The sequence below is a fragment of the Agelaius phoeniceus genome, chromosome 4 (assembly GCF_051311805.1).
Source record: "Agelaius phoeniceus isolate bAgePho1 chromosome 4, bAgePho1.hap1, whole genome shotgun sequence".
Classification (NCBI taxonomy): Eukaryota; Metazoa; Chordata; class Aves; order Passeriformes; family Icteridae; genus Agelaius; species Agelaius phoeniceus.
The window spans coordinates 23,157,021-23,178,895 of NC_135268.1; the positions used below are offsets into that span (position 1 = coordinate 23,157,021).

The following is a 21,875-nucleotide window of genomic DNA, read 5'->3' on the forward strand; positions in this document are numbered from 1 at the left end:
AAATTCACTTATTCATTATATGGAATAAAACCACAGTGTGCATGAAGACTCAGATGGAGATTTTCATAAAGTAATGAAATTTTATATAAGGTGTTTGAGTATTTGTTGAGGCACAATATGTTAAGGTAGTTTTCACAAGATTTAAAAATAATCTTGCAGACCTGTAAAGCTATTTTGTGGTTTTAGAACTTTTGGCTTGATTCACTGTATCATAACTGATGTAATGAAAGAAAACAGAATAAGATGCTTTTAAAAATACACAGAATATTTGGAATATTTTTCAGTATTTAAACTGGTTTATAGTTGCAGAAATCCAGGCTTCTGGGCACAATTTGGATTTTAGTGTCTGCTACAATCTTTCAGTTGTATGGCATTACTGGAAATAATTTTTCCTTACTGCTGGATGCATTCCTTTCTTTCTTTCCAAATAACTTGAATCTTCACACTATCAGTTTTCTTTTTTGAAGTTACTCATTCAGCAGGTTTTTACTTTCTGTAAATCACACTAGGTGATTATGAAACTTTGCTCTTATTCATCTTACTAGGAGGTCATTTTAGAACTGTATTGGTCCATAATGTTCAATAACCATTCTGTGTCCCATGGGGGTTATCTTCTATAACTACAGCAGCGTTGTAGAATTTATGATAATGTTGGCATATTTCAAGTAAGCCTGTTACTTCTGATTAAAATTAGTGTTAGTTGTAGATTTAGGGCTAGCCAGACTGCATTGTAAGAGTTTGACCTTAAGTAAAGCAGTAACAACTGTCTCATTACCAAATTGCAGTTGCTGCCTAGGCAAGAAAGCAGCAGTAATAAATTCACATCTTTCTTGAGCTATTCTTTTATAAACTGGGGACTGTGACTGAGCTAAACCTTGCACATGTTTAATTTTGGATGTCATGGTTCGTGCCATTGACTTCAGTGATCAAAGTAGGAAAGGCCCTTCTAGTTTCTGAGTACGAAAGGACCTAAAAATGCACAGTTGGCATTTACTCCAAAGCTCTCCTGTTCCTGAAAATTTTGCTGGAGGATTTCAGAAACTTAGAAAACATTAGGGTGACCTAAATTAGTGTCTAATCCTTCTATATTATGCACACTTCAGCTGTGAGATTTTAATGTAAGTTACTGTTTCTAACACTGGGATGCCGCCTGTGAATTTTAAGAGGTCCTGTAGACGTTTTGTTAAAAAACTAGGCTCTCTTTCTTGAATTTCTGGCTAGCACTGCTTTTCCTCCTTTTCCCTCCTCCAGAGGTTATCATCTGAGTGCTGTCAGACTTTTCCAACACACTAAGTTCATGTTTTTTGTAAACACACTATCCTTTTTATCATTTAATGTCATGATGCTGGTCTTCTGTCACCTGTGCAGTAACCCCTCTGCATGTGCAATGCCAAATAAACACACGATTTTAAAACCCAGCCTTCACTAACAGCCTTAGTTGTGGTATCCTCCTCTCACTCTTGTTTACATGTCTTCTTTTGCTTCTTTTTGTGTGGCATGTTAGTAATGGGGTATGGTAAAGTGATGCTGTATATTTATTTACAGAAGTACAGGAATGTGAATGTTTGATTAAAATTATGGGCTTCTCCTGAAAAATTTTAAAAATCTAAAATAATTCCCCCTTTTAAAAATGGAGATGTCCAAGAATAAGTTTTTGACATTATACTACACATAAAGCTATGATAAATACTTCAATTTCTTGCTCAGTTTTATGAAACCACTCTGGTTTCTGTTTTTTGCAGGGATTTATTTGTGGCAGCTTAAAGGTTTGATGGAATGATATTATCAAACTGTCATGTACATGATTGAGGATGAGAGCTATGTGTAGGAGCTCTATGACTGAGAAACTCGTAATGAGCAAATTAGTTACACTTTGCATCTGGCACTTCACCAAGGCTTAGCAATTACCCATGTCATCCAAATGTATTTTCATTTAAATACAAAAGCTTTCTGTGACATCAGTGACAGGCTTCTAAACCATGGTTTTATAAACAGTGTCCATTTAAACAAAGTCAGCTTCAGTAGTGTTACTGTGTTTCAGTGTTGCTAAAGATCATCTTCGTTTTTCAAGCTGCGCAGCAAAGATAAATAAATCGGATGAAAGGAGAGCCTTAATGATGTGCACAAGGTACTAAAAGCACTTCCAAGAGCTGTTGTTGATGAAAGTAGTGGAAGTAAAGCAGCAGTAAGACAGCATATCTTTCAAGATACATGCAGGAGATGAAATGTCTGTTTTGTTCCAAGGTTACTATTAAGACTTGTTCAACTTGGCAGGGCTGCAAAAGGGTGAATGAGTACTGGCCAGAATCTCAGTGTTAACCTCCAAGGTGTGCAGGGATGCTGGCCATGGGATTATGCCAGCCTGTGCATTGTCTAATCACACAAGCTTGATGGTCCTGTAAGCCTTGGAACAGACTGGGATTTATGTATAGATATTGTCCTGACAAGGAGAATTTCATCATCATAAACTGCCTTAAAAAGACACTGATTTTAAGATAAACCCCTGTAGCTCTTAGTGTTAATGCAGTTATGCTGTGGTTTACATTTAACTTGGGCAAACCTCCCAGCTGTGCCATCCAATGTATTGATGAAAGGCAGGGCATTGATCTGCATTTGTGGTGCCTGCCCACAGTGTACACTGAGGGCATGCAGCAAACATGTAGTTATTTGTGCTGATCTTTCCATCTTTGTTTCCATTGCACTCAGTTTTCTGTTTCAGGGTGACCATCTCTTAACAGCCCAGTTTCTCAGTGGGTATGCAGAGATATAATTCTGTTTTATGCTTCTGTGATTTTTAAACTTTGAAACTTTTATTTATTGCGGGGCAGGATTGTGGGTTCTTGTCACCAGTGATGTTTCATGCTTACTGTCATACTGTGCATAATTATTAAATATGAATTGGGATAACTAATATTTGACCACTGACAAAAATCTTGAGACATGGCATTAATATTTATTCTTCATCCCTCTGTGAGTACCTATACAATATTAATGCTCTTGTGCGAGTTCTGTGACAGACTCACACTTTATTTAATCAGTTGGAAGAACTCATTTTATACAAAACATTTTTGCAGAATTTTTTGACATCCACATTTCCTGGGAATGAAATTCTATAATCACAGCTGGATGTGCACTGTAAAGGGAGCTGAAACAAAAGTGCTTCTTCCTTTGTCTTTCCTCCCCCATTTTTCCACCTGTTTGTAAAAGCTGTCTTTTCTTTTTTTTTCTTTTTTTTTTTTTTTTTTTGTATATGAGCCTCATAATTACCCTTCTGTGTCTGATCAGGGCCTGCAGGAAAGGCTGGCAGCAGGATGCTATTTCCAGGCAGGAGAGGTGGGGAGTCCATCCATGGCTTTGTCTGAGCAGCTGAGAACTTCATCTGAGCCATTGACACCAACCTGTGCCATGGGCAAGGAGAGCACTGAACAAGTGTTGGGGCCAGTATTTATAGACAGCTCTGTAGCAGTCCTGGAGAGGGACAGAGAGGCAGTGTGAGAAAAATCTTGGCTGAAATGAAGGCAATTTTATGTCAGGTTTCTGTTATTGAAGCAACATTAGATAAAACCCCCGTGCCTCCGTCTCCTCTCTGAATCCTAGCAGTCCTGCTTCACATTATGACCAGGTGGAAGCTGGAGATTTGAAACAGGACATTTGAGGGTAAGCAATTGATTTAAGTGTCACTTTTACCTCCAGCATCCCAGCCAGCTCACTGCCCTGCATCAAGAGCTTGGTGTTGGGACTGAAGTGTGACTGCAGCGTGGTGCTGCCTTTATGTAAGGATGTTCTGCATGTGGGGAGTTTGTATACGGTTACAGAGGAGTGTTGTGCAGTTTCTTCATTTAGCAACATGCTTGGAAAGGTCAATCAGCATCAGAAAAGGAATACACACATTCCCACTAGTGAGGATAGCATGGGTCATTTAAAATACTGTCTCATAGTATTTTAAATGACCCATGCTCTAGGTTGTGGCTTAAAGCATCTGTTTCCTGGTGGATAGCTGGTTGTACTTGCATGGCAAGACTGCTGCCCTATGTGCACTGCTTTTAGCAGCACAAAACAAGAAAAAAATTTTGACTCAATCTTCTGTCTTTTGTTGTATTAGCAATCAGTCAATAGTCAGTCTTTCTCTGAGGAGCAGGACAGTAGTTAATGGATGTTCTTACATACTTCAGTTTAAAAAATGAATAATTTTTAAAAAGTGAGGAGTTGAGTGGGTTATTAGGAGAGAAAAATTCCCCTTCCTTTGTGAATTGGTCAAGGTGACATAGAACATGCACCCCTGCAGGATATTCCTTGATAACAGAGGGGAAAAGATTGTTTACAGCAAACTGTTATAACCAAAGTGAAAGAGAGATTCTTCCTCTCCTTCTACCTTCACACAGGCAGCTCCTTGCTTTTGAAAAATGAACCTTTTTCCATTACTCACAGTATCTTTTTCAACATACAGCCTCAAAACATACAGGCTGCTGAGTTCATTAGTCTTCTTTGTTTGCATATTCTAGGGTGTAATTTTAAAAGCCAGGTTACCTAAAAAGGGGATAATTCTTCTAAAACTCTCTCCTGGCAGCAACATGTGAAATCTGTACAATTCAACATTGATGTTTACTATGGTTAGTTCAGAGAAGATTAATGTGTTGCTTAAAGAACACAGCGTTTCCCTGAATGAAATTTATCAGTTGACAGCCCTGGAATTACTTCTTTAAGTTAAGAAAATATAGACTTTGGCACTGGTTGAAGATTTTTGGGGGTGAGTGGGAGGGTGGCTTGCAACTTCAGAGGGTGTTAGACATGTAGTGAATACGTGTTGAAAACAAAAGTCAGTTGAAATAACTTTAAGCTTGAGGCTCAGACTAACAAATAAAAGGAAATGCAAGACAGAGCTCACGTTAGATCCTTAGCTGCACTTGTTAACACCAATGTTTTGCACGCATGGGATGCACAACATAAGCACCTATCCACTCATTTTAAGATTTAGCAAGTAAATGACAAGAACAATGGTGTTTTCCAGTGCAGTCTATACAAGAACCTGTAGAAAACCATGTCTGTATTTAAAGATCATGATGATGATTATTTCCTATGTGTATCACTTAGTTCACATTTTGGCTAGACACTAGAAACATTGAAAAAAATGCATTGGGAAATGCAACAGGGGAGACAGCAATGTACATTAAATGGACAATTAACACTAATAAAACTAATCTGCTGGGAAATCCTATCATTACAGAGCTATTCCAGTACATGGACATTGAAAAAAATATAAAAAGATAAAGAATCAACTGCTTTATAACTAGTGAATTTCATAGAGCACTGTTACCTCTCTTCCAGGTTTATATATAACTGATAAATGCAAGATGAAACCTCCTATTTTTTTCCTCTTCCTTACCTAAATTTATCTGTGCTTCTGTTTGAAGGTTGTATGGATGTTCTTTGTCTAGTACCTTGGCCAAAATACAACTGATAAGGAATAAGAGAAAGTTATTGAAAAGTGACTTAGCATAGTGTATTTGGACACAGCAGATTTATAAGGCATCAGTCCACATCCTCAGAGTTTCAGTGTTGTGACTGTACATCCCTAGATGACCACAGCCTGGACAGGTTTTACTATTATTGTATTTTACTACTACTGCTACTTTTGCTACTCTAGGCATAGAATTGATGCCCCATTGCTGAACCTGCATGGTCCTTACAGGGCATAGTCTCCCCTCCAGTAGCTGAGGTACTCTGTGTGCACATCATTAACCTGGGTAAATTTGTCTTACCTGTTGGCAACAGGTAAAAGAAGGTATCTCATTTAAAACCAGGGACCACAAACTGCAAGTGTGAGCAGTACAATTAGTAAATAAAATAATAATAGTACATCATTTAGTAAAATACTTTGTATTTTGCAAATCAAAGGGACATCCAAGGAAAGATGTGGAGAAAGTGTCAGGACTATAGATATTGCTGCTCCAGGGAAGGGAATAGCCTCTGAGCTGAATTTGACCTTTTCATGAGGATCTTGATATAATCATGTGTGAGCTCTGTAGGTATTTTTTGTTCTTTGTGATGGAGTTTTCTTGACCCTTCCTAAGCCCCACAGAGAGATGCTTTAATGGCATGTTAACCTACTGATCAGTGAACTCTGTGCTAATGGGTCACGCTGGAGGCAGAGATTTTCTCTCTGATTGCTGGGATTATCCATGGAAAGTCCAATTACCTGCTGGGGCTGGGGTGAGAAAAGTCACACGCTGCCTCTTTAGCATTGTGTCTGCAGGAGTTGGAACAGCATTGGGTGTTGCAGGGGTAATGTTGGGCCTTTTTGACTGTCGGGGACATGCCTGGGAGGGCTGTCAGTGCTTACCTGCTAGGATGGGAGGAACTCCCAGGGTCAGTGGCGCTGTCTTCCAGAGGTTTTAAAAGGCAGATGGCTAGGAAGGCTTCGTGGGAAAGGACAGTGGGTTGAACACTTTTTATTATGCCCCTTTCCCCCATTAGTAATTGGAGCAGGAACACAGACATAAAAATACATTTGTGGCCACGGCTGTGTTTCTTTGCAACCTTGTTGTGTTTGGGGTTGGATGTGGCTTATCTTTGGTTTTTTGAATGTCAAAAGCCAGCCTTCCCCTTTTTAAGTCTTTTTGAATCTTGAAAGTCATTGTACAATTTCCAGGGATGGTATAAAGCAGGATGCTTGCTTTCATGTCGTGCTGCCTTGCCATTTATTTTGCTCTCGCATTCTTTTTGAGCACATATGTGGGTTGTGAAGGGTTCAGGTCTAAGCTCATGAGTTTGTCTGACTCAGGTCAGGGATGTGGGGCTTCATTTCCCATGCTGTACCTGAGCGCCTCAAGCCTCTCCACCTGTGCCTATGTCTCTTTGTTTGTATGCTGAGATGCTTATTGAACTGTGGATTCAGAGCTGGCTCTCCCATAGTGGAAGTGACATGTCTAATATCTGGGCTATAGGCTCATTCTGTTATTTGTTATCTGTCTTAAGAAATACTAATTTCCATGAGGAAATTCTACAATTGAGAGCAGGGTATTGGGTATTTTTTTTTCCCTCAATGATTTTTGAGGAAATCTTTTGGAAATATTTTGGTTTCAAGAGACTGAAGAATAAAACCTATGTTTGGTGTTGGGGGGGATGTTTGTTTGTTTTTTGTTTGTTTTTTAATATTCCCTTCCATTTAGACATCATCTGGGGCAAAGTCTTTCCTAGTAATAAACATAGAAGTATATGTTTCCATCTTGAAGCTGATATCCTCTGCACTGTTTAGTCCTTTTTTAAATATCTGTGTCCCCATGCAGAAATGGGAAAATAGGCAAAAGTTTACTTTTTATGCCAGTGTTCCTTAGTTGCGATATTTTTCAGTGTCAGAAGAGCGGCATCTTCCATTTTTTCATTACCATAGCTTGCTGATGATGACTTTGGGAGCTCTTCATGTTTTGTAATAAACTTAAGAGCAAATTAACAAAAGCAAAAATATGCTGATGCAACCAAGGAAACAATTTATGTTTTGGGATTTAGTGCTTTTTCCCTCTTTAAGAGAGCTCCTCTTTGGCTCCCATGTCTCACGCAAGTGATTTTGTGTTCTCTATTATTTACCACCTTTAAATTTATGAATAGCCATGTTATTTTCCTGACCAGAAAAACCTTTCCAATCAGAACATTTGAACCCTGCCTGCAGGTGCCCTACACAGCAATGTTATTGGCACACTGCCGTGAATTTTTAAAAACTGAGCTGGCATAGGAATTTATTCCTTGGATGAGTAATGAATATTGGATTTTTCAGTTTGATTTGTGTTTGCAAATCACTACCAACTGCTGCTTAGTATTAGAATTTCACCTGTCACTGAGAAGAACTTGGTTTAAGTGGTTACATCGACAACGTTCTGTATTGGTACCATGAGAGTATTTAACATCCAAGGGGAACACTGCTTAGCCTGAAGGCAGGTGCACATTTAATATCAGGTACATTTACAGAACACTGTATTTGTGGGCACTAACTCCCTTGATCACTGACCTTTATCTTTTTCTCTGCACAGAGGAAGTCCACTCTTATTTGAGCAAGACTTAGCTGCTTAGCCGGCGCTCATTTAGGCAAACCAAGAATGCAGAGAATTATGTGTGGTTGCTCGTTAACACTGGTTTAGAAACAGAATTTGCAGTGTGAACAGTCCTTTCAAGTTTATCCTAGTCTTTGACATGATATGAGAGTACTTAGAGCCTAAGAAAACTCAAGTTTTCATGCCATTTAAAAATTCTTTTTTGTGTGTATGCTGCTGCTGCTTCTTCTATTTTTTTTGAACTTTTTAATATTTGTGTGAAAAAAAGAGATAATGCTATTGCCAGCACTTCTCTGTGATTCGTAGTTAAGACTACTGAATACTGGTAGTCCCAGACACCTCTTAAAATCTGATCTACATTGCCATTCTCATACTTTAGGAGTTACAAATGCACAGAACCTCCTTGACTATACAGAAAGAAGGATTTGGGAAAAGAGATGGAGCTTTTAATATGTTTTTTAGTTAAGATGTTGTCTTTCACGTTGAAAAATAGAGGCAGACTTTAACATGGATGCAAAATAAAGAGAGTGGCCATGAAGAGGAAGGACCAGGCGACTACTGTGTTCTAAAGTGCAAATTGAAAGTCTTCAGCCAGTTGTTCCTATGTCAAACTGGCACTCAAGAATGCATTTCTTGCAGTGGAGAACCTGATACTCTGATTTTTCTTTATCCTTGTGGCTTACATTGTTATTTGGCCCACAGACTATATGTTTGAAATCTCTCACTTAAGGTCAGAATACCCTTTACTTAAACTTTGCACTATGTGCCAGGGCACTGGAGTGGGACCATGGTTTCTATAAAAATTGAAATAAGCCAGTGAATCATAGTTATTTACTGTATTTCACTCCACCTCAGAAAGAATAAGTATAAAGTGTGATTTTTAATTAACAAGCGCATTGTCCTAGTGCTTTGACTTGGAAAATTGGATATCAGTATCTAGAGAGTTTAGCAGACCATTCATTTCTCCCTCCAAGAAATAAATAGTATGCTTCAGCTTCCCAGGAATGTTTTTCTGCTTACTTTTAGCAGCATAGGTACATATGAAGTATTAATAATGAAGGCAAAATAAATGAAGAGTGATAATTGAATAAAACTATGCTATTTGCAAAGCAAAACAAAAACCTCAACCCTTTCCAACACTGCATCTCCTTCATTTCATCACTACAGTGGCTCATGATGACATCCACTAAGAGTCTTGCCTACTAACCTTGAAATGTATCTTTGTGTTTATTGTCAGGGCCATGCTGGCAAATTGAGCTTGACAATGAGATGGTGAAGGCAGGGGGAAGCAGGGTGACCTGGGACACACAGTTCTGCTAAAACCTTTCAAGGTCTGTAGAGTGCCTTTTCCTTTCCAACGAATCAAATTACCAACTGGGCAGCTCCTTCACTTAGCTAATCATTAATGTGGGACCCGTGAATTATGGAGCTTGTAACCCTTTCTCTTGCTAATTAATTTTTTGTGTGTGCTAAAATACTCTTTCTCCTGGTGCTGGGAGAGCCTTTAGCAGGGGCGAGCGCACTGAACCTGCTCTGGGCTGTCCCAGAGCTGGGTTCCCCAGCTTGCACCTGGAGCACTGCTGTTGCCTGGGCTCAGAGGAAACCAATTCTGCTGGCACCTGCTCGTGGCCAGCAATCCTGGGAGCAGTCTGTGGTGGGTGCACTTGGTGGGCAGCTCGTATCAAGAAGCCTTTCAGCTGCCTCAGCGTCCTGGTGCCTGCAGAGGTGAGTGTGCGAGGTGAGATTCTAAGCTGTGTCCTTCACTTGGGATGATTCTCAATTAGAATTACTCCTCCCTCCTTGTGCTGAAAAGTGCAGGTTTTAGAAGTCTGATGCATGTGTTGTGTTGCAGTTCTGGTTGCTTAAGTAGATCTGCGGCCTTCAGCTATCTAGTGCCAGTTAGAGTGAGGCCAGCTTAAATTTCAGCTGAAGTTGGTCTCTATTCCTTCTTCACACTGCTTATCTCCCCCACACATTGTGCACAAGGTCACCGTGGGTTTGAGAGGAGCTTTTACATCATGTTTTCTGAGCATAACAGGATGAATTTGAAAGGGTTATCCTTGCATATATGGTATAAGGATTTGGCTTTCTTTTATACCAGTTAGGAAAAAAAAATGTTTCTTACTTCCTTGTAGTAGCACAGGCATTAAATGGCAGGTGCTGACTCCATTTCTGAAGCCACCAAGACCAGCTGTGAATCTTTCACAAGGCAGAGAGTTTTTCTGCAGCTCTTTTCAACATTTTGAGGGAGGGAAATCTCATACCCGCTTGATGTGACTGGAAAAGGATTCTATTTCAAATACTGACACTTCCCCAGTTTTCAACAAGTCCAGCTAGGATGGTGTGCAGTAAGGGATTTGTTTGTGAAGTGCATATACGGTCAGAAAATGACTCTGTACAAATGCTGTTAGCTTTCTTCACAGATCCAAAATCCATCTTCCAAAATACTTCTGCTTTCCATAGTGTGAAAATAAATGGCGATGACTTTTTACTTTTATCAGCTCTATAGCGGTGTGAGAAAATGAGCTGGATTTTACTCTGGTTTGTTGATTGTCAACAGAAGTGTTAATTGCTTTCAAATGTGAGCCAGAAGCATGCAGCATGGCTTCAGGTGTGATTTGTAAAGCAGGCTGTTGGAAGAAAAAGGTTTGTTGTTTTGTTTGGTTTTAGCTTGTAGATTAAGAAAATGTATTTTGTAAGACAAATAGTGATTTTTCATTGCATCCCTTCAGTCAAACCACTTCTCATCCTATACTTGCACTACCAGGTCTTATTTCTCTCATGGAGTTTTTTTAATCTTTCTGGCAGTTATCAGCATCCTTACTTTTTCTACCCACAGAGCCTTTTAGAATAAGGTAATATCTGAACTTAGGTAGCAATGTGCATCCTGAGAAGATATTGAAAGTCTCCATTAATGTGTCTTTCCTGAGGCAAACAGCAACATCCATGTTTTTAAAATGAAAGCTGAGAGTGTGCTAAGTAACTTATTCTAAGCATATAAGGAATTGGTACCATTTAATCTCAGAGTAAGTGACTTGAGCATGTAATTAACTTTCAGCTAGAAGGATATGAATGATTGGAAATTAATTATAAAAAGAAACATGAACTGTAGTGTTGTTACTCCACCTGCACTGAGTAAGTACTTTATAAAACGTGCTGGGGAGGAGGGACTGACTCTTGGTCCTGAGACTGGGCTACACATCTAGGAGATGTCTCAATAATATAACATTGAAATAAGCAGTCTTTGCCAAGAGCCATCTGCCTAGCTCTCTTACTTGAATGAAGTAAAAATTGCTATCTCTTTTCAGTGCAGTTTTTCCATGAAATGCAGGGCATGATGTAAATGACAGAGAGGTTTGCTTCTAGGAGAGAATCCACTGAAGTCAGCTGTAAAACAAACAGCAAGACAGCAAATCAAGGGATGAGTGTTCATGATGCAATTCAGTGTGAAGAAGCCACTGAAACCCTTGGTTGATTTCCATGAGCAGTGATTTAATTCAAAATGATGCAAGACATATCATGCCTTTGTGTTTTTTAACAGACTTTTTCTTATCGAAGCTACTTAGAAAGATGAATGGTTAAAAAAAATAAGCTCTGTTTTCTATTAAAATGAGGAATGAATTTAGAATGCAATTGAAATCAGGCTTGACAGCAAATCATGATGTGGACATAACTTTGAGAACTTCATCTAAATAATCCTGATGATGATGCGTGTGCATGATCCAGTTCATTAATGGCAAAAAAGGGGAGATTTTACCATGAGGTAAAATTGTTAAACCATGTTTGGTATTCATCTATAATCTATTGTTAACGTGTATGCCCAGCTAGAGAATACTGTATGCATGGTCATGGCATATTGAAAAAAATCAGCATCTGAACATGAAAGCTGTTTTATGCCTTCTTCTAAGCTGAAGCATAGCCACAGACAAAAAATACAAATGCTGGAAATCTTCCACAAAGGAAAGGAAAAAAAATTGTAATGAGACTAATCAAGTTAGTTAATCTAAATAATAATGAATGTCAACATCAGTGAAAGTTCATGCTTATTAAAAATAAATAAATGCACTCAAGTACATGCTATGTGAAAATATTATGTATTTGCTCACAGATATATTTCTCTTTGCCAAGGAGAGATTCTACTCCATAGGAAAGGAGATAGAGAAATCATGTTGTTTGGACGATTTTGGTGGCATTGGTCATGGATAGGAGGAGGATATTATTCCATATTAGTATGACTAGAAAAATTTGAGGCCCTGGTGGCTAGCTTTAAATACTGATTTGCACAGGTCCTCAAAAGATTTATGAGAAATACTTACATTTCAGTTGTTGACAGTATCCTGCTTGTCTTATTTATTGGCCCTGTCATCTCCATGCTTTTGGAAAAATCACCTCTAATTGTTCTGAATAATTGCAGCAACACCTGCTGGCAAGCCCAGACCTGATATACTGGAAGCTTTCCCGCTGTTGACGTCAGCCAACAAACCATTTGTGTCTTTAGCAGATGTTTTTCATTTCTTTTTCACATGGGATTTACTTAGATCTATTCTCTTCCTCCAGTAAAGGCCAGCCACCTCTTTCACACTGTTTACCATCACAAACTATATTGACTGGGTTACTGGCACCAAACTTATTTTATTTAGCCTCAATGTTGGTGTATTTTGTGTTTTATGAATTCACTTCTCCCCTCTTCTTCTATTTTTCAGAAGTTTCACATTTCATATTTTTAGCCTTGTAATTTAATCAAAAAAGTCCTCTACACTGTCTGCCTTTATACTTTAGGACTGTGACAATCTGATGGTGTTGGTTGTTTTCTGGTCTTACTCTATTACCATCTTGAGACAGTGACTTTGGGTTCCACTTGCTTTTAATACCTAGAGTGGTTTGTTTTTGACTTGCTTACAGTCTGTATAATTTTGCAAATTTCTGATTGCTTCCTCACCGTTCCTTTCAGGGTTGTTTTTTTTTTTTAAATTATTTTTATACTATATGCTACAAAGGCTTTGATTCTCATTGAAAAGCAAAACAAAACCAAGAAAAGAGTAACAAAAAATGAAATATACCCAGATGAATGGCAAAGAGTACAATGGAAAAGAGTAACACCACCCCACCACCCCCCAAATAAACGTGGCTCATAATATGTACTTTAAATCTTTCTGTTCTTGATGTTCTTCTGTGACATCTAAGTACGAACAAATAATATCGGTTTCTTTTGACAAGATAGATCTGGATAAGTTAAAAAATTCGCTTTATGTGGGACTTTATAAGTTGAACTTTCTGGTTCAGTGTTCTTTGGTAGGGTAGTTACCTAAGAACAGTGTGTGTTGTTAACAAATGGATATTTTGTCGGTGTACAACATACAATTCAAACATTCAAAGTGTTCCAAAGGTTTCAAGCTGGACTGTGATATACAGCAGCAACCTCTTCCCTCTCTCTTTCCCTCCTTTGCAAAAAAATTGCTCCCCCTTCTAAAAAATGTGCTAACAAGAAGACTTCAGCTATCACAGAATCCCCGAGGGGCCAAGCAAGCCATACTGCTTTATAAAATGGCGTGCATTTTCTCTGTCTTTCTGCAGTAAAAGAAGAGCACTAAAAGCAGTGAACTGTTCTTCAGTCACAGCTTTTGCTGGACACTTTTATAAAATGCAAATCTACAAAGTTGCTGACGTGGGCTCTCAATTCCCTATCACTGAACCTTCTGCTGTCAGCAGGGCTGACAAAATCTCTCTACAATCTTTCAAGGTATTAACCTTACATACCCAGTGCCAGAAATGCTTCTGGCCTCTTTCACCTAGGCCAGTTATTACCATTTTGTGCCATATTGCAGATATTCTTTCTCTTAATGAAAAACCTATTAAATGTGTTATTTTTCATCCAGGAGAGTTTTGTGAGTCAGATGAGTTTTGTACATTTTTTTTTTTTAATAGGATGTTTGTCTTCTGTCTTGGAATAAGCAGAGAGGTGGATAAGTAAATGAAGGTATTTCAGTGGCCCAAACTATACTACTAAATCTTAAATGCATATGCTCTACCAGCTTTCATACTGTATAACAGGCTTCCTCCTATTCTGCCTATTATCCTTAATTGTCCTAAGCTGACAGTTCTGTCCTGTGGCTTTGGAAGCTTTGTGTGGCTGTTTCTTGACTCAAATTGCAAGTAAATTCCATCTTGCCACTTCTGTTATCTCAGGTCTCATCCTAATCAAGAGTTAAAATTCCCTGCACATGCTGCTCTATACTGATATATTCCTTAATATGGTATTGTTTCAGTATCTACACTATTAGTTTGTATTAGCTACAATGAAAGCTGTAAATTCTACACTTCTCCCTCATCACTTGTTCCTCAGTGGTAAGTCACCAAGATGTTTGCGTTGATACAATTAACAGTTTACAGCCATTCTTTCTTTTGGAATAATCATCTCCAGGCTCCAATTTGTGCCGTACATGGCCATCTATGTGGGCTTTTGTACCCATTCCAACCACCTGGGTCCCATTACTCCCATTTGGTTCTCATTGCACTGACTTCCTGTCTGTATTATGGAATTTATTTTAATTTTTGAACATTTAACATAAACGGTTTTGTATGGTCTGCATATGAAAAAAAAAAAAAAATAAAATTACCACCCCATGGTCTAAAAGTATAATTTAATTTCTGCATATTCTTTCTTACTTGTTGTAATATCAGTCTATAGGAAGACAGTATCAAAGTGTAAGAATGTCTCTTGACAGAGTTTCTCCACAGAGCAAAGAATGTTTTTAAAATACCAGTTTTTAAAATCCCCATAAGTATTTTTACAGAGTCATAGAAAAATGCTGAAAAGAGGTCTCCCAGGGTCATCTGGCTGTATCCCAAGGCAGGATCCTCACATACTTAAGCCACTCTAAAGAGACAGTTTTCTGGCCTTTTGTTAAGTGGATATTATGTCAAATTTACTGGTGTCTCTAGACCACATGGTATGCCACAAGAATTTTTTGTTGTGCAGTGATACCTGATGCTGAGGCTGATTTGCTATTCTCTTTCTCACTGGGGCTTTATGGGATGCTTTTTTCATTTCCTTAAGCTTTTATTTTCATTTTCAAAGCATATATATATATGTTTATATACGTCTATATATGGATATAAAAGATATTAGAGGATCTTTCATAGTTTGAGTGTTTGCATCATACTGCCCTTCTGAGATTCATGGCAGGTAGACTATTAAAGGCACAGCTTTTTACTTGTAATCAAGGATGGCGCTATGCAAAAACATGTAAAGAGCCTTAGACCTTTCTGCATGAATTCATGAAGACAGAGGAGGATTTGGACAAGGGAGTAAGGGTCTTTTTGTTTCCAACTATTTAGAATTTTTTATTGCATTTTAGTCCTGCAGGTGAACAGAATCTACCTCCTGTGGCAAAGCAGGAGGCAAATGTCATCAGTGGCTAAGCTCATTTCTCCTTTACCCCCCAGGCTAATGCCTTCTGCCCCAGCCTCACTGGTATTTTCTTTCCCTGATGCCAGAACCTACACATCATATGCATTAAATAATCTGGGCATAGGCCATCCAGTCCAAATTGGGGATTTTGTATTGCAGTCATGGATGTCTTTTCCAGGTTCTTTGTCATTGACACAGGAAAATCCACTCAGGAATGGGCAGTTACAGCACCCCAGCAGAAACAGGGCCAAACCCCTGCTCCATGCCAGGTGCCCTGCCATTCCAAACAGCTCTCAGAGTACCTATCTCAGAAAATCATGGAGGGGGACACACAGTGACTAACTCCAGTACTTTTGCTGGGTAAGAAAGCAGCTGAGAGCTAGAAAGGGGGTTCATGTCCACAGTCATGCTATCTAGAGGCAGGTCCTTAAGCTGTTGCCATGTATTTCTTTCTATTATGTGCCTGTTGGGGTCAAGAAAGCAGAGAAGAAATATGGGTCTGTCCTTCCTTAAACTGAAAAGGCTTGTATGTAGAAAGCTATGCCATAAATTCTAGAATTCTGTGAATTTTTAACTTGGTTGGAAGGTGAAAAGACAAAGGCACAGCTGAAAATGCTAGCTGATTAGTCTTGTGTATAAAATCCATTTAAGGGGCAATAGCAAACTTCTGTATAAAAATTAATTAGAACATAGCACAGTCAGTTGAGATCAAAGAGCGTACATTTATTGTGAAATATATGGTTGCTGGAGACAATTCATTTTTAATTTATTAGATTCCATAAATTGTTTTCTGATAGTTAGGAACAGAGATCTATCAAGCTTATTCACATAATGCTGGCTCTGGCAACTAGCTAAGTGAATTATTGTCTTGAAGTATATGCTTACCCTTTAATGGTAGTAGACACAGCAATGAAACTACATGGAAGTAGTGCTAGTGTGTTTTGAGGATTACAAAAGCACTTCTAGCATAGTAGAACAAATTGATACTAGGAAAATAAAACCCCCACACTTTTCCTGTAAGAGTGATAGAGACAGTAAGTGTTGCTTTCACCTCACTGGTGGGATGTCTGGCGTTTTTTTCTGAGATGCGTATTTGAAAAGGTGGACCCTGAGGTGGCTACATCCAAGGGGCTTTCAGGTTCTTGTATTTGTGGATATGAATTTGTGACTACACCCAAGGTGCTTTCAGGTTCTTGAATTTGTGGTGGAATTCTTCTGTGCTGCTGTCTTCTACATTGTCCTTCATTTTTTGCCAGGGACAGAACCACTCTATCCCATTCAGAGCACACCCACGCTTTCACCCACCTGGTTTAACTTTGCCTTCAGATTGCTCACATGGGTAGAGTTTGGCCTCATCCTGCTGCTCCAGCAGCTGCCCCTGGTAAGAGAGATACATAAGGCCTTGATTACCTCTTGCTTCGTTGTTTCATAAACTACTGGAAATATGTGGAAAAAGTCAGGTTTTTTGTTCTCCTTTTTCCTTATTTATTTCTGCTTTCATCCACAATATGATACATGCCGTGTTGAAATCAAGGATGTTGTAAAAATTACAGTGTATATAGAATTAAAACTCCAGTGTCTGGCTGATCAGCTTATAGGCACAGAGACAATAGGAGTATGGGAATGAGAAAAGGAAGGTGAACAGTAGTCTCATGTTTGCAAACCCTTGACTTATTTGCACATTTTGCCTGCTGTTCTTTCAGTGTAACTATTTAGTTTGACCTGTGCTCATTTTAACTCAGTGCAGGTTTGGATTCCTAAAAAAGAATTATTCTCTGCAGCTGTGGAAACGAATCTTATTTTTATGTATTACATAAAAAAGCAACCTTCATGGGTTTTTTTCCCTTTTTCTGCATTATGTTGTAATTAATTTTCAAGTACAACTCTTTATGAATTTTAAAGGTGGTCTGATAAAGCAGAACAAGATATTTTAGATTCAGAAGAATCCTAAAGCATCTGCTCTGTAAAGAGACCTGATGGCAGAAGGATGGAGAGTGCTTGTATATTCTCAGAACTGCATTGAGTGTCCAGTACAGGACATATGTGAAACTCTTCAAGAAAGCAACAGGATATTTTTATTTGAATATTGTTTTGATATCTTGGGTCTTTTTTATGTTGTTAAAATACCCACTGGCAATTTAAATATAATATGCTCGCTCCCCTCTCTTTAATTTACAGAAAGACTGAGATTCTCAAAAAGAAACTGTCTTGGGTATGTCTAGGTGTACACATCTAAATCCTGTGGAAGGTTGAATAGCATCAGACCATTATTTTCTGAAAAAATAAGCTATTGCAAATCAGCAGGCATGAAGCCAAGTTATAATAGAATCATTTATTATAATTTGATGTAGATGGTGGATAGAATGGATAGATTGTAATTGAAGCTAAGTGAATAATTCCAGTAAATAATTTATTCAATGAATTTATCTTGTTTTCCTGCTCAGAGATTGTTTTTACTCCCCCCTCTCCCTTCCCTCCTTACACTTTATAGTTCCTGGGTTTTTTTGTCTAACCAGAAGGGTGAGGGCTCTCTTTGTTTCATTATGTGCTGGGCTGTGATGGTCACTGTGGCAGTGCTGCCATTTCACACCTCTGCATCCCCAGGTGTGCATGGCTGCAACCCCATCCTTGGGGAAGTCTGGTGGGGCTCTGGGTGGGACGTGCCCATCACGGCAACAAGGCTTCCAGAGATGTGGGCAATCCTTCAGGGCAGGAATCAGTTATGAGATGGGCTATGAGCTTCACAGATGGGTAGAACCTCCTCAGCAAAGACCTACTCAAGACAGATAAAAAGGGGCTTTCTAGAGCATGACAATCCAGTTTCACTTGGGCTGTCGACATCTTCAGGTTTTGTGTGTGTGTGTGTGTGTACAGTGCAGGGGAGGTTTGGGTTTGGTTTTCCAGGGCTTCCAGAAGAGAGTAGAAATGTTTGTGCCGTAAAAATTCCTTCCAAGAAAACATCTCCATTCCAAGGAATTTGTTTATTGAGCAGGAGCTGTGCTCCCAAAGCCTTGTGTGGTTTTGTTTCTATTACTGCCTGTGCTAGCATCCTGCTGGTTGGCCAACATGCTGTATCCTCATCCTGCCTTGTTCTGCCCTTTCGTCTAGGTTTTTTCCCTAGCTTTTAAAAGAGTGTTTCTGGGGTTTTGAGCTTTTAATCAAGCTTTCTGTCTCCTCAGCACCCCATCACTTCTTTGTTAGGAGTTTGGACAAAGATTATTAGATGCGTGCACATTCAATAGAATTATTTTTTTCTTGGTTCCCTCAAGGATCTAAGCTAAGTCTTCCAACTTTCATTTAACCTTATATGCAGATTTTTGTAACATTTCATCTCCTTGCTTCGAGTAGTAAAAGTTTCATGTCACAAGGACTAATGTTCCTAATTGATATTTGAAGTAGTACTGACTAAAACAAATTGAGCTATGGACATCTCAGAACTATTCTTATTCCAGACAGGTTGCAAACTTAGGTAGACATCACTTCATCAGGACTATGATGATCACAGATTGTTTAGTGCTCAAGTAAATGAAGCACAGACTGAGACAACATTCCGCAAGGAGCGTGAACTTGTGATGTTTGATTTTGAAGCTCTGAGCCACCAGCCTGGGATATAGAAATTAAATCTTTAATGTAGCAGAACCTATGTATAGTGGTGAACATGTCCTACTGTGGTTTATGGGTTTACCAAGTTCATCCTCACAGTTACTAGGTCTAAAGATTTTAATATTATCATTCTTTCTATATGTTATCTCTTTGCCCATCTTGTTTATGTTTATCATGTTTTAACGCAAAAACCCCCTAGACTACAGAATCTGCTCTTCCATGACCTGTCTCACTTTCTCCCATAGCTCTAAGGCACCACCAGTACCTGTTGAAAAGGGCTTTAATCCTACACTGCATCTTCAGCGCAGGTTTGGAGTGATTTCGCACAAGATCGTTCACCTCCTCTGTGCTGCTGTGGGCCAGACAGCTTGTCATTGAGCAAAACATCAAGTAGCAGGTTTGATTTCTTTGATTTTTTGGAGGCTTGCATTTTTATTTTGAAAACGGTAGAATTGTTTGGTTTTGTATATAATTCATATATTCATAATCCATATATTCTTCAAAGTGATACTATTCCTCTTAACCAATTTCAAAACATTTGACATTAATATTAATTTTTAAAGCAAATTATTTTAATGATAGAATGTATGAACAATAGTTTAATCTGTTCAGCAGTCTGGTGTATTTTTTAATAGATTGCTATATTAATATTGGAGCAAAGACAGTAATTTTTGGTGCTTTTACAGCTGTGAAAACATGCCTATTGCAAAAAGAGACTAAACTGTACCAAAGGGCGCACTGTGCCAGCAATATTTAATACTTCATTGTAGGTCTGCTGTTTTAAACATCTGTCCCTCATTTAGTGTATTTTTAATGCAGAATTTTTAGTGTGGGCAAAAATGTAACTTTTTATAGTAAAATACTTTCTCTGCTACTGAGAAAAAAGTAACTTAGGATTCTATGGCAGAAAGTATTTTTAATGATTTATAGGATTTGGGTCATTGGCCTTCAACTTCCATAAAACAGTAAGTCATTTTTATTGAAACGAACACATTTCTAAGAACATGAATGTGGTTGATAAAGGAAGTTTCGATAAAATAAATATGGAAGCTGGAAAGGGAAAATTACCGTGTAGCACCCTGTACTCTGCTGCACGTTATGAGTAAAAAGGAAATAATTCAGATACTCAGGCTGAGGCAGGTGAGTCCAACTGACTCCTGCAGGAAAAAGGAATAAATAGGAAATGAACTGTGTGTGAAAGGTACTGAGGTTATGGCCACCTGATGTGACTGCCAGTGTTCTGCAGGCATCGTAGAATATTCAGGTTGGAAGGAACCTTGGGAAATCATCTGATCCTAATCCCATCTTCAAATGGTGTGAGATGGGAGTGTTGGAAAGATGCACTGGGGTTTTGCTATGACTGAACAGTCCATCAGCTTGAGAAAGGACTTGCCACTGCTGAGGCTGCACCTCAAATCCTGTGTCCGGTTTTGGGCCCCCTCATGACAAGAAGGACATTGAGGTGCTGGAGTGAGTCCAGAGAAGGGCAGCAGAGCTGGGGAAGGGTCTGAGGCACAAGTCTGATGTGGAGCAGATGAGGGAGCTGGGGGTCATTGGTTTGGAGAAGAGGAGGCTCAAGGGAGACTTTATCACTGTCTACAACTGCCTGAAAGGAGGCTGTAGCCAGGTGGGGGTCCGGCTCTTCTCCCAGGTAACAAGTGATAGGACAAGAGGATACGGCTTCAAGCTGTGCCAGGAGAGGTATAGATTGGATAGACATGAAGAAAAATGTCTTCAGTGATCAGGCACTGGAACAGGCTTGACTGGGTGGTCAAGCACTGGAACAGGCTGCCCAGAGAAATGGTGGAATATACATCCCTGAAAAGTGTTCAAAAATGTGTCGATGTGTTGTTTAGCAACATAGTTCAGTGGTGGCCTTGGCAATCCAGGGTTAATGGCTGGACCCAATGATCTTAGAAGTCTTTTCCAAACTTAATAACTGGCTACAGAAGAGAGCAACATGTGTGCAGTGTAATTCTTCCACACTAGTGTAATTTCCACTATCATATTCCGGAAGAAGACTTAAGTGAGTGAATCTTCACAATTTTTTATGCATGTAAAAATAAGAGTATCCTTGTCCTTACAGAATGTCCTTGTACATTGAAAAAGTCCACACAAAAGCAGAAGAAAACACAGTGGCTATCATGTACTAAATTAAAATACCAAATACATGGCAAGTGCCCATGCTCATCCCATTTGAACATTTGTCGGAATACATCTTAGATTAATTCCTGCCTTTCACAGGTTTGAGACCCCCCCCAACTTATTTTTGAAAAGGACTTACGTTTTCATCTCTAACAGCACAAAAAGGTCTATAGTTTGTTTGTTTATTTGTTTTTCCTGCAGTAATGATGCTTAGACACCAATCAGCTTGTTTAGATGACATTTTCCTAGATCAGCCTGTTGGAATTAGAGAATGTTTTATCCTGCAAGGTGGGAAAACAAGCACTAGTTTCCAATTTTGATTTGTAAAAGGAATAGTTCAGGAAGGGAATTCTGCGTTAGGACTCATGAATTTAATGGTGAGACTCAATGACACCCTAGTTACTAGGAAAAGTGTTATGGGTCTTGTGTGGGAAGAGAATTTTAAATTATATCCACAGATAAATTTAATATAGCTTCCATTTTTTCCTACCTTATATCTTAGTTATAATTAATTGATGAAGATTTACACTCTCTCTGTTATGTGAAGGGATTGTTAGCTCATATTATTTAGCTCATATTAATGTTGTCTCAGCTATACCTCCCTGCAGGGGGACACAGTATGGGTAAATGAAGGTAATGCAGAATGTAATCTTATCCCCCAATGAGTTGCA

The 21,875-nt window shown here is 38.8% G+C and overlaps 1 protein-coding gene across 4 annotated transcripts in view; it reads left to right on the plus strand.

Annotated features, from left to right (window-relative positions):
• BMPR1B (bone morphogenetic protein receptor type 1B) overlaps positions 1–21,875 on the plus strand; it is a 233,619-nt gene that overhangs the window by 112,292 nt on the left and 99,452 nt on the right. For 2 of the 4 annotated variants that reach the window (XM_077177086.1, XM_077177088.1), the window contains one exon: positions 19,305–19,456. The exons of the other annotated variants lie outside the window; for them this stretch is intronic. The gene's annotated coding sequence lies outside the window, so the exon portion shown is untranslated. The remainder of the gene's footprint in view (positions 1–19,304; positions 19,457–21,875) is intronic. 4 annotated transcript variants of the gene reach the window in all.